Here is a 10,520-nt window from a genome sequence, read left to right as displayed (position 1 = left end):
CATAAGCTTCTTATGCTTTTAATATATATATACTAGTAATGCGAGATGGCCGTGCTAAGCACGGCCCACGAATGTCGTATGGTTTTTACTGGAAGTGGATATGAGGAAAGAATACAAGAAAAATAAATTACTATGATAGATAAGGAGGTTAAAGTCCATTAGTATAACATATTTCTCATGCTCAAAGTTTAATTTTTTGTTAAATTTGGAACATATGAACAAAACAAATATGTAAAATTAATGAAAACAATAAACATTGTAAACGGTGGTAGAGTGTCCTTTAGAATGCCATATAAAGGTTTTGGAGCATCTAATTAGTAATTAATTAAGATTTCATCTTTATATATAAACAAATTATAGAAAGGTTCAAATAAATTCAATACCCGTAACATATTATATGTTCAAATTATGGATGATAATAGCAAGGAAAACAACCAATAAAACATTTACATAATTAATTAAGAAATAGTTAATTAAGAGTGTATTAAAGCCATTAAGTACTTGGAAGCCTACTGCTACTTGCATCAATATTTTTGGTAGCTTACTTTTACGCTTGTGTCTAAAAAATACCACATAAACCAACTTTCTATAAAGCACGTGTAGTTGCAATATTCTTCTAATGAAAAAATAGAATTATAAACTATAAAGAACTAAATATGCTCGCATGCAGTTTTTGTATTATAGTGTCATCTTTGCTATGCCCATGAAACATAAAGGAATTGTGGAATTTATTCAAATAAAAAGATTGAACAATAGCTCTTTGTTTAACCATTAGCTTTTTATACCGCACTCCATGGGATGAAGGCCTATTAGAAATTGACCTTATTTTCTTGAAAACCAGTTTGATATATGAAAACTGTTATTTTCCTTTCTCTCATATGCCTTAGATATATAGTTAAACCATATCATTTCATTTACATGTGGTTGAGTGTTGTCACAAACAAGTTGCTTCCCCTGGTTTCTACCTTGTAATTAGGGTGAAACAGATTGAGATTCATGAGTTTTGACATGTGATCAAATCAGGGGTATAACATTAGGAAGGCCATCAATCTCCAAATTTGGATTTTTCAGTGGTATTCCATGTGAATTAAGGATACAGGTGGTGCAAGAGGGTGAAACTTGTCCATTTTTCGGGCTCTTGAGGAATTTGTGCATCTTCTTCAGTAATATTCTTTTGATCAGCTACCTCAAGTTTCTTTTTCTGTTATGCTCCATGAAAGCTAATACTAATCAGAAAGAGAAGTAAGGTTCCATACTCATGCTACAAACACACCATGAATGGCTCACATCTACGTACTTCAACTTTAATAAAATCATGATTTCTCTTCTGTCATGTTGCTTCTGCTTCCTCACTATAAAAAAATAGTATTTTTGTATAAGTTCCAAATAAAATGAGCTGAACAACAATCTCCATGGTATAAACAAATAAAATATTATGAGGAAACTCATTATGGTTATACAACATTAAGGGAACACAAATTTTACCTCTACTCTACTGTCCACCAACTCTAAGAGGGGTATGTGATGATGGATGAATTGCCAACAATACATGTATCATGTAAAGCCTTTGTTGAATGGTTTAGACCCATGAACCTGAGAAACTGTTATACAAGATAAAGTTATAAATGTCAGAATCAACTAAACTAAGATTCTACTTAATCAAGCATGTAAACAAACCAAACTGAAGTTTCCAACAAATACCAGTATAAGTATGTTACAATGTCTAATTCTAAAGCACATGTGAGCTAATTTCATCTTAAATAGATATGTATTTAATTTAAATAATTTTAACAGACAAAGAAAATAAAATGATGTTACCCTAAATCCTAAATAAACTCCATATCTTTTAGCATTGGGGAAGTGCCAATTTTTACATCAAGAGTGAGAAGAACAAAGTTTTGTTGGCTATTGTTGTCGGGAGCCACAAGAGGGAAGAAGGACGTGGCCTATGTTTAGAAAATAGGATAAATATAAGGATGACATAGAATAAAATTACAAAATCAAAAATCGGAACAAGATTTTAATAGCACTTCGGATATCAAGGGTAAGAAGAAACATTAAAACACTAATTGTCGAAGAACCCTCAACCAGAATCTGCAAAATCAAAAGTTAATCAAACTCTTTTAGAGAAATACATGAGACAAAGCCAAACAAGACGACAACGAACAAAAAGGGTTAAGCAATTAGAGACACGCCTATGTTTAGAGCAGCTAATGCAAGGCGGTGAGCACCACCTCCTGCGACCTGCTCATCGTCACTTCCTACTAAAGTGAGCCATCATAGGAAAATTTGATACCTTCGTTATTGATCCGAATCGATCAAAATATCTAAACATACACTCAAATTAATAGAAAAAAAAGAACTAACGAATATCTGCTGGAAACCACCCATTAGGCAGTCGTGTATTGGGATACAGTTGGAGCTACGACACCCTCTACCTTAGGAGTATGGTTGATGGAAGAGAAGGGTCAACCCATATGATTAAAATCAAGAACAATATAAAATTTTATTTTGGAGGAGAAGAAGAAAGAGGGGGAGTGGAAGTCCGGCGAATGGTGGAGTCGGTCTAGGCTTATTCATCAAAAAAATTTAAAAAAAAAATCTTCATAACCGAGGATATGTGAACAACATTAATCGACTGAAGCTTGTATGAAGAGGAAACGGTGGTGGAGAAGTAGAATAGAGAGCTTCAAATTCGATTTGGAACGAGAGAAATGGAGAGATAAAAAGGAAACGGTGGAATAAAGAGTGTAATGGGGATTTCTTGAAATCATATTGGAAAAGGCATACGACTGAGGAGGAGGCACATGTCTCTCACTGTGGAAGACATGTATTGGTGGAGAAGACGGTTCATCATAAAGAATACGCGTGTTCTAATAAGCTGGAGTAAATAGATTGGGGCGTACATGTGATGAGAGTGGTTGAATAGTGCCTCACGCGCCAAAAAAGAAGGCATGCGTGAAATGCACGAAGCCTTTCTAAAAAAATGGTTTTTGTATATAATAATGATATATATATATATATATATATATATATATATATATATATATATATATATATATATATATATATATATATATATATCATTTCTATTAGAAATTTATAAATTAGAGATAATTTTGTCTTTGGTCATTTAGAAAACAAATAGTTTTGTTTTTAGATAACGTATCTGTTTGTTTCGAATTTTTATACTTGCTCTTATGAACCGTCTAACATCACGAATATGATTATTGTTTAAATTTGTACCTTGATTAGTAGTTTTATAAGAATCTTTAAGATTTTGCTCAGAGTTATTTATAGATTCTTGGATTTGCTGTATTTTTAAAAGAATATTTCTATTAGGAATGCAATTCATCAAGATTTTGTTAGACATAATTAAATGATTTAAGCATGAATTTGATTATTAAAAACGAGTACTATTTTAACAAAAATTTCAAATCTTGTAGAATTAATAGTTAGAATAACTCGAAATGAAATTATCATAGAAAAATAAAAACAACACAACGATAAAATATTTTAGATAATACCTTCTTGAATTAGGCTTGAATTACAATCAGTACATACTTCTGGAGAAAGAATTATTTGAAAATCTAAAGACTTTGAACATCTACTAGTAGAAAGAGAGACTCTTGGGGATTTTTTAGACATGAGATGAACATTTTTTAGAGAATGAATTTTTTCTTCTGTCTTCAACTAAAGGATAGTCTCTATTTATAATCATCTTGGAGTCTTCAAAGTCTTGAAATCATGTAGTGATATTTTTCACCGTAAGAACCCATGGCCAATCAATAGAAATAATTACTTGTAAGTGGTTGTCCTTGAAAGTGGTTGTCATTCATCTTTTGAAACAATTGTCGTTTGTAATCAATGATCATCTTCTTTTGATAAAGCAAGCCATTATAGAGCATCTTCTAAAGTTTTTTGTCTTCATATCATCATTGATTATAGATTTGATAATAATTTTGATAAAAATTGTTTATACATAAATACATGAATACCATCATAGTATACATGCATACGTATTTGAAAAACAAAATTTTGATAATAGAGAAAACGAAATATCCTACATTTAAAGTATTACATCAAATTTATGGATAATGATTTCTTATTCTTCATAAGGGTCATCAAAAGGGTCTTGAGCGTCTTCAAATAAATCATTCTTTATAGATTTTGGAGAATCGTCAGAAACTGATGGAGTTTGGCGAATTTCTTGAAGTAATTTTTGAAGTTCTTCAGGGGAAGAGGTAGCAGCATCTTTAATTCTTGCAATTAAATCCACATCACTTTTGGGAAGACTGTTGATAAAAGTGGCTTCAACTTCTGGTTTTTGAATATATATTTCTTGATAATGTTTAATTACTGCTTGTTCACTGGCTTGAGAAATCTTCATTTTATCCCACCATTTTGAGCGAAATTGACGATTAAGCCAAGGAGGAGAGGAATCCTTTGCTTCTTGATAATGAAAAGTCCAAGACATTATCCATGGAACTTTAAATATCATGGTGAATTGTAACATGTATTCAAATTCTGGAATTTGTTGAATAAACAATTCTTTAAATTTGAGATATCCAGCGTAAATTTCTTTTGGCAAACAATTTGGAAGAATACCCATATATTTGTACCAATTGATAAACCATCTTGGGTATTCACAATTGAAGTTCAAATCAAAGAAGATAAACCATGAATGTGAAAAATTCCGAATAAAGAATGCCTTAGTCCAAGCGTCTTGATAATCATAGTAAGAAAATCTGGGATAAGCAGGATAACTTATAAGAGGTTTTTCAGAGTGAAGGTTTGGAACCCAACTTTCTGGAGAAATGATTTTGATAATATGAGCTTTGCTAAAATCAATGTTTCCCTCTTTAGAATTAGAACGATGAACAAAATTGACTGAACCAGATTCTTGCAGAATAGCTTGATAATATTCTCGGGTTTTATACGAATCAACATAAAAGGTTTTCCCTTGTCCAAAGAGATGATTTGTGAGAACATGAAAACCTTGGTGTAACTTATGGATTTGAAAATCTTCAAGAATTTGAACTCTTAGGAAATTTGGATTAAGAACATAAGGAGTTTTTGTAGAAGGGCTAGGAGTAACAGATTTTTGAGTTTGAGGAGTTATAGGTTTTGCAAAAGGGCTTATTGTGTCGGTTGAAGTAACTTTTGGAGTAACAAGCTTTGACTGAAGGATATTAGAATAAAGTTGTGAATTCTTAGAAGTAGGAGTTAAAGGAGAAAAACGATTTTGATTTTGAAATGGAACTAGCTTTTGAGAGACTGGAACAAGATTTTGAGAGATTGGCTTCTTGTCATCATGTTTGGAAGAGGACGACGAACTCATTTTCCCTGCAAAAATTCTCGAGAAAGAAAGTCAGGAAGCGAATTATTTTCTCCTTTTATAAATTCTATTTCGAAATCAAAGTTACCTAAGAGGGCTTGCCAACGAGCAAAAATTTGCTTGGAAATAATATTTTTTACATCTTTTTCCAAAATAGTTTTTGCAGATTGACAATCTATTCTTAATAAAAAACTTTTCATAAATAAATCATCTTCAAATTTCTTAATACATAAAACAATGCTTAAAATTTCTTTTTTGACAGTTGAATAGTTTTTCTGTGTATCATTCCATGCACCAGAATAATATCGAACCAATTGCTCTTCAGTTGAGTTAACAATTTTTTGTTTTAAAATTCCTCCGAATCCAATATCACTAGCATCGGTTTCAACTATGATTTTGGCATCGGGATGAGGTAAATTTAAACATGGCAAAGTAGGGACCTTTTGTTTTATATATTTAATTATATCTGTATGTTTTTGAGTCCATGGTTCATGATTGTCTTTTAATCGATTATAAAGTGGTTTACATATGATCCCTAAATCTTTGAAAAAATCATGGATATAATTTAAGCATCCTAAAAATCTTTGAAGTTGCTTTTTATCTTTAATTTCATCAGGAAATTTAGTAGAAAATTGCAAGCTCCTTGTAATAGGTCTAATAGTGTTTTTGACAATATCATGTCCTAAAAAACGAATCTCATTTTTAAATAAATGCATTTTTGCTGCAGAGACAGCTAAACCATTTTGATAAATCAAGTCATGAAATTGATTTAAATGTTTAAAATGTTGATCAATTGATTTTGAAAAAATTAGGACATCGTCAATATAAACAATAGCAAAACTACTTATAGGAGTTATGATATCATTCATAATATTTTGGAATTCAGAAGGAGCATTTTTTAATCCAAAAGGCATTACATTCCATTCAAAATGCCCAAAGGGAACATTAAAACCAGTTTTGTATTTATCTTCTTCATGAAGTTGTATTTGCCAAAATCCTGATTTCATATCAAACTTTGAAAATATTTTTGAATCATAAAGCTTTTTTAGCAAATTTCGTTTATTAGGAATAGGTATCAGAGCCAAGAAAAGTTTTTGGGGTGGTTATGGATGATATATTTACTTCAAATTTATTTAATTTTGGTTTAGTATCGTATAAGAAATTTATAAGTTTTAATAAGCATGATTCAGAGACAAGACCAGTGATTGGTTGGATTAGCGTAAAGCGCGCAGATAAGGACGTAAGTCGCGGTGCCGGACCACAATCATCGTCGGGACGATTCCCCTCTGCTCATCATTATTAAAACAAGTAAGTTTTCTTATAGAATTTTAAAACAAAATTAATTAAACATGAGTAAATTTTCAGGCATACTATCTAAAAAATATATTCCTGGTAAAAATATCAACAATGAACAAGATAATGATGATAATCAAATAAATTCTATTGAAGAAACCGTTAATAACATAGAACAAAGTTTGAATAATTGGACAATACCTAAAACTAATATTAATACAATATATAGAATAGGAACTTTTGATTATTTTCAAGGTTATTCTATTAAAATGACAGAACAAACTTTGTCTATTGGTCAAAACCAACAAAATTTACATTTGTTATCATCACGATCTATTTTAGAGCATAGAACGAAATATAAATTTTTACATGTTGGTTTGGTCCAAATTGCTATCAAGCCTCTATTTAGAATTGGAATAGATGCCCCTGTTCTCCTTATTCTAAGAGACAAGAGACATAAAGATTTTCAAAATTCTATTTTAGCTATGGCTGAAACGAATATTGCTAACGGGCCTATTTATTTCAATTGTTATCCAAATTTCTCTGTAGGATTATTTGATAAAAATATTTTAGATACTTTGGTTTTAACTATAGAAACAAAAAATTTAGAATTTAAAGATGATACAAAGCCTTTAGCAATAATTTATCGTGTTTGTTACAAAACTATGACAACTACACTTGAACCAAAAACACGTTTATCAAGTCCTAGAAATGAAACAATTATTTTTGAAGCAAATACTAACCATACCAAAGTTCATACACCGAAAAGATTAAAATGGTCTGATATAACTCAATCATGTAATTGGAACTTACAAAATGTTATTGATCCAAAACCGTTAGACTCTTCAAAACAAATCTCAAATATTATTGAATATAATGATGGTTCTGTAGATATAAATTTTTCTTCCTTAAATATTTCATCATCCAGATTATCAACTTCTTTTATCGCAGAAACAGGCTCTTCAAAATCTTCATTATTAAAGTCGAGATCTTTAAAACTAAAAACTGTTGACTATACTAATTCTATTCCCAAACCATTATATCAAGATGATCAAAATAGTGAAAATAGTCTTCCTAGTCCTACTAAATCAGATTTTATTGATGAACTTCAAAATTTTAAACAACAATTTTGAGTTCTAAAATACAAATTAATTGTTCACAAAATAATAAGCTTTGGGCTAATATGTTAAAAAGGCATTGGAAGATAAATTCTAATATATGCAAAACCATTCAACATTTAGAACAAACTATAACTCATGAAAATTATAATTTATTCAAAATACCTCCATATACTAATAAATATAATAAACAAATAGAAAAAATTTCTAGGCTAAAGATAGGCATAAAAAAATATGAAAAATCAAGAAGTCATAATTTAGAATCGATAAAGCATATTTCCTCAATCCTAACAAAAACAACCTGTTAAAATGAATTTCTCGAATTTAGAATATCAAGTTGATTTTGATTACTTAAAAGATATTGAATATTATAAAGATTATAACCATAAAAAAAGAGTTTGGCATGAAGAAAATTTTTCATACTACTTAAGATTTCTCCATTTAGGCCTTTGGGAAGATTATGTTTTATCAAATAAAATTCATTCTCCTTTTTTTCAATGGTTTGAATTAATTTATGCCCCTAAACATAAAATAAATTACCCATTTAAAAATGATTCTATCACTCCTATTTTTGAGAAAAAATATAAAGATATTATTTCTAATAAAGAAATTATTGCTAATTTTCCACCAAAAGGAGAAATTATTATTAACGATATGTTTATTGCAACTCCTTTAGTTCAAGCCCCAAACCAATTAACTACTGAAAAGGGTCTTCAAAAAATTATTTACCAAAATAATTATGCAAATGAAACCTTATCTAGTATTACCGAGCATTTAGTTAAAATTGAAGAAAAAATTTTCAAAGATAAAAACGTCAACAAGCATGATATGGCAAGCACTAGTAATTTAAGTTTTGTTCCTTGCCAAATCGATGGTAATTTTAATCTAGGAAATACAGATTTAATTAACGAATTAGAAAAAAGACTTTCAAAACTCCATATCTCAAACACTAATAATATTAATACTCTTACGAATGAAGAATCTGAAAATAGTGATATTAATAGTGAAACAAATTTTGAAACTCTTGCTCAACAATTTGATACAAATGATGACATTAATCAACTCACTAATGACTTTTCAAAACTTAATAAAATTCATCAATCAAAGCAAAGCACTTTCGGAAAAAACCCAAAACCAACCATAAGAAATTATTGGAATAGACCCTCTCTTCCAGATGTTCAACTTGAAGAACGAACTTTTCAATTTGATCGTTCTCAATATGATGGTAATTCTATTTATGAATGGAATATTGATGGCCATTCTGAACATCAAATTATGAATATTGTTCAAGAAATGACTATGGCTGCTAATGCTTATAAAGCTCATAATAATACTCAACTCCAAATTGTTAATATTATTACTTCTGGTTTTACTGGCAGTCTTAAAGGCTGGTGGGATTTCTATATTTCACAAGAAGAAAAAAATTATATTTTATCTGCTAAGAAAACTATTATAAAACAAGAAAATAATCAACAAATACAAACGTTTGAAGATGATATGGTTAACACTTTAATTTTTGCTATTATCAAAAACTTTGTAGGAGATCCTACTACTTTTCAAGAAAAACTTCAGAAATTTTAATGAATTTACATTGTAGAAAACTTACTGATTTTAGATGGTATAAAGATAATTATCTTGTTAAAGTTTTTTCAAGACCTGATTGTAAAGAGTCCTATTGGAAAGAACGTTTTATTGCTGGCCTTCCAAAACTCTTTGCGGAAAGAGTTAGACAAAAATTAAGAGAAAATTTTAATAATACCATCCCTTATCAAAATTTAACTTATGGAGATTTAATAAATTATATTAATAAAGAGGGATTAGCAGTTTGTGCTGATCTTAGGTTTAAAGAAAAACTCAAAAAAGATAGAATTAACAGTAAAAATGAATTGGGAAATTTTTGCCAACAATATGGTTATCAGCCCTTGAATGATCCGTCTACTTCAAAATCTAAAGTATTTAAGAAAAGATCTTCAAAATATTTCAGGAAAAAGAAATATAATCTTCCAGAAAATTATAAAAAGGGCAAAGATTACGCTTCAAAATCTAAAAAACCTTATAGACTAAATTATAAAAAATCTAAAAGAAAATCAAAAGATATTATTATTTGTCATAAATGTGGGCGTAATGGTCATACAGCTAATAATTGTTATGCTAAGACAAAAATAAATGAGTTAAATGTCTCTGAAGACTTGAAAGAACAAATAAGAAAAATTATTTTAAATACTGATTCAGATTCCGATGATAGTATTTCTGACTTTCAAACAAATGATTTAAATATTCTCGAAAATACTACTTCAAGTTCTGAAGATTCTGATATTTGCGAGTGTATTGGTAAATGTCACTGTAACAATTTAATCAATGTAATTACTAGTAGCTCCATTAATGTTCTTTCACAAGATGATAAAGATCTTTTAAACTCTCTTGATTCTATAAAAGATAAAAATATCCAAGAATTGTTAATAAAACAGATGCTTAATAAAACTAATAACATAACTCCTGCTAATAATGAAAATTTTAATTTAAAAAATATATACGAAAGATTTACTGAAGCAAAACCAATTTCTATGCAAGAACTTCAAGAAGAATTAAAAATAGTAAAACAAGAAATAAAAGAAATAAAAAATAAAATTTTTATTTTAGAAAAGGGAAAACCTTCTACTTTTAAAAACAAAAATATAGAAATTAATAACGAAGAAGAAAATAAAATTGAAAATGTAACTATTGGTAAACTTATAAATAATCAAGTTTCTCAAAAATGGAACACTCAAATC

The 10,520-nt window shown here is 29.2% G+C and overlaps 1 long non-coding RNA gene across 2 annotated transcripts; it reads right to left on the bottom strand.

The window, feature by feature from the left end:
• Positions 1-575: 575 nt before the first annotated feature.
• On the bottom strand, positions 576-4,407 carry LOC145052370 (uncharacterized). Of its 2 annotated transcripts, none has more exons than XR_013684052.1 (3): positions 1,819-2,990; positions 1,486-1,601; positions 576-1,352 (listed from the first exon to the last, which is right to left on the bottom strand). It is a non-coding gene; the product is annotated as an uncharacterized LOC145052370 (long non-coding RNA). The 2 variants fall into 2 exon arrangements; XR_013684051.1 differs by lacking the exon at positions 1,819-2,990 and adding an exon at positions 3,528-4,407 and having other exon boundaries at positions 578-1,352.
• Positions 4,408-10,520: the final 6,113 nt, after the last annotated feature.

The sequence above is a fragment of the Lactuca serriola genome, chromosome 5, assembly GCF_051521515.1.
Source record: "Lactuca serriola cultivar US96UC23 chromosome 5, Lser_US96UC23_V15, whole genome shotgun sequence".
Taxonomy (NCBI): domain Eukaryota; kingdom Viridiplantae; phylum Streptophyta; class Magnoliopsida; order Asterales; family Asteraceae; genus Lactuca; species Lactuca serriola.
This window is presented reverse-complemented; position numbering and strand designations above follow the sequence as displayed.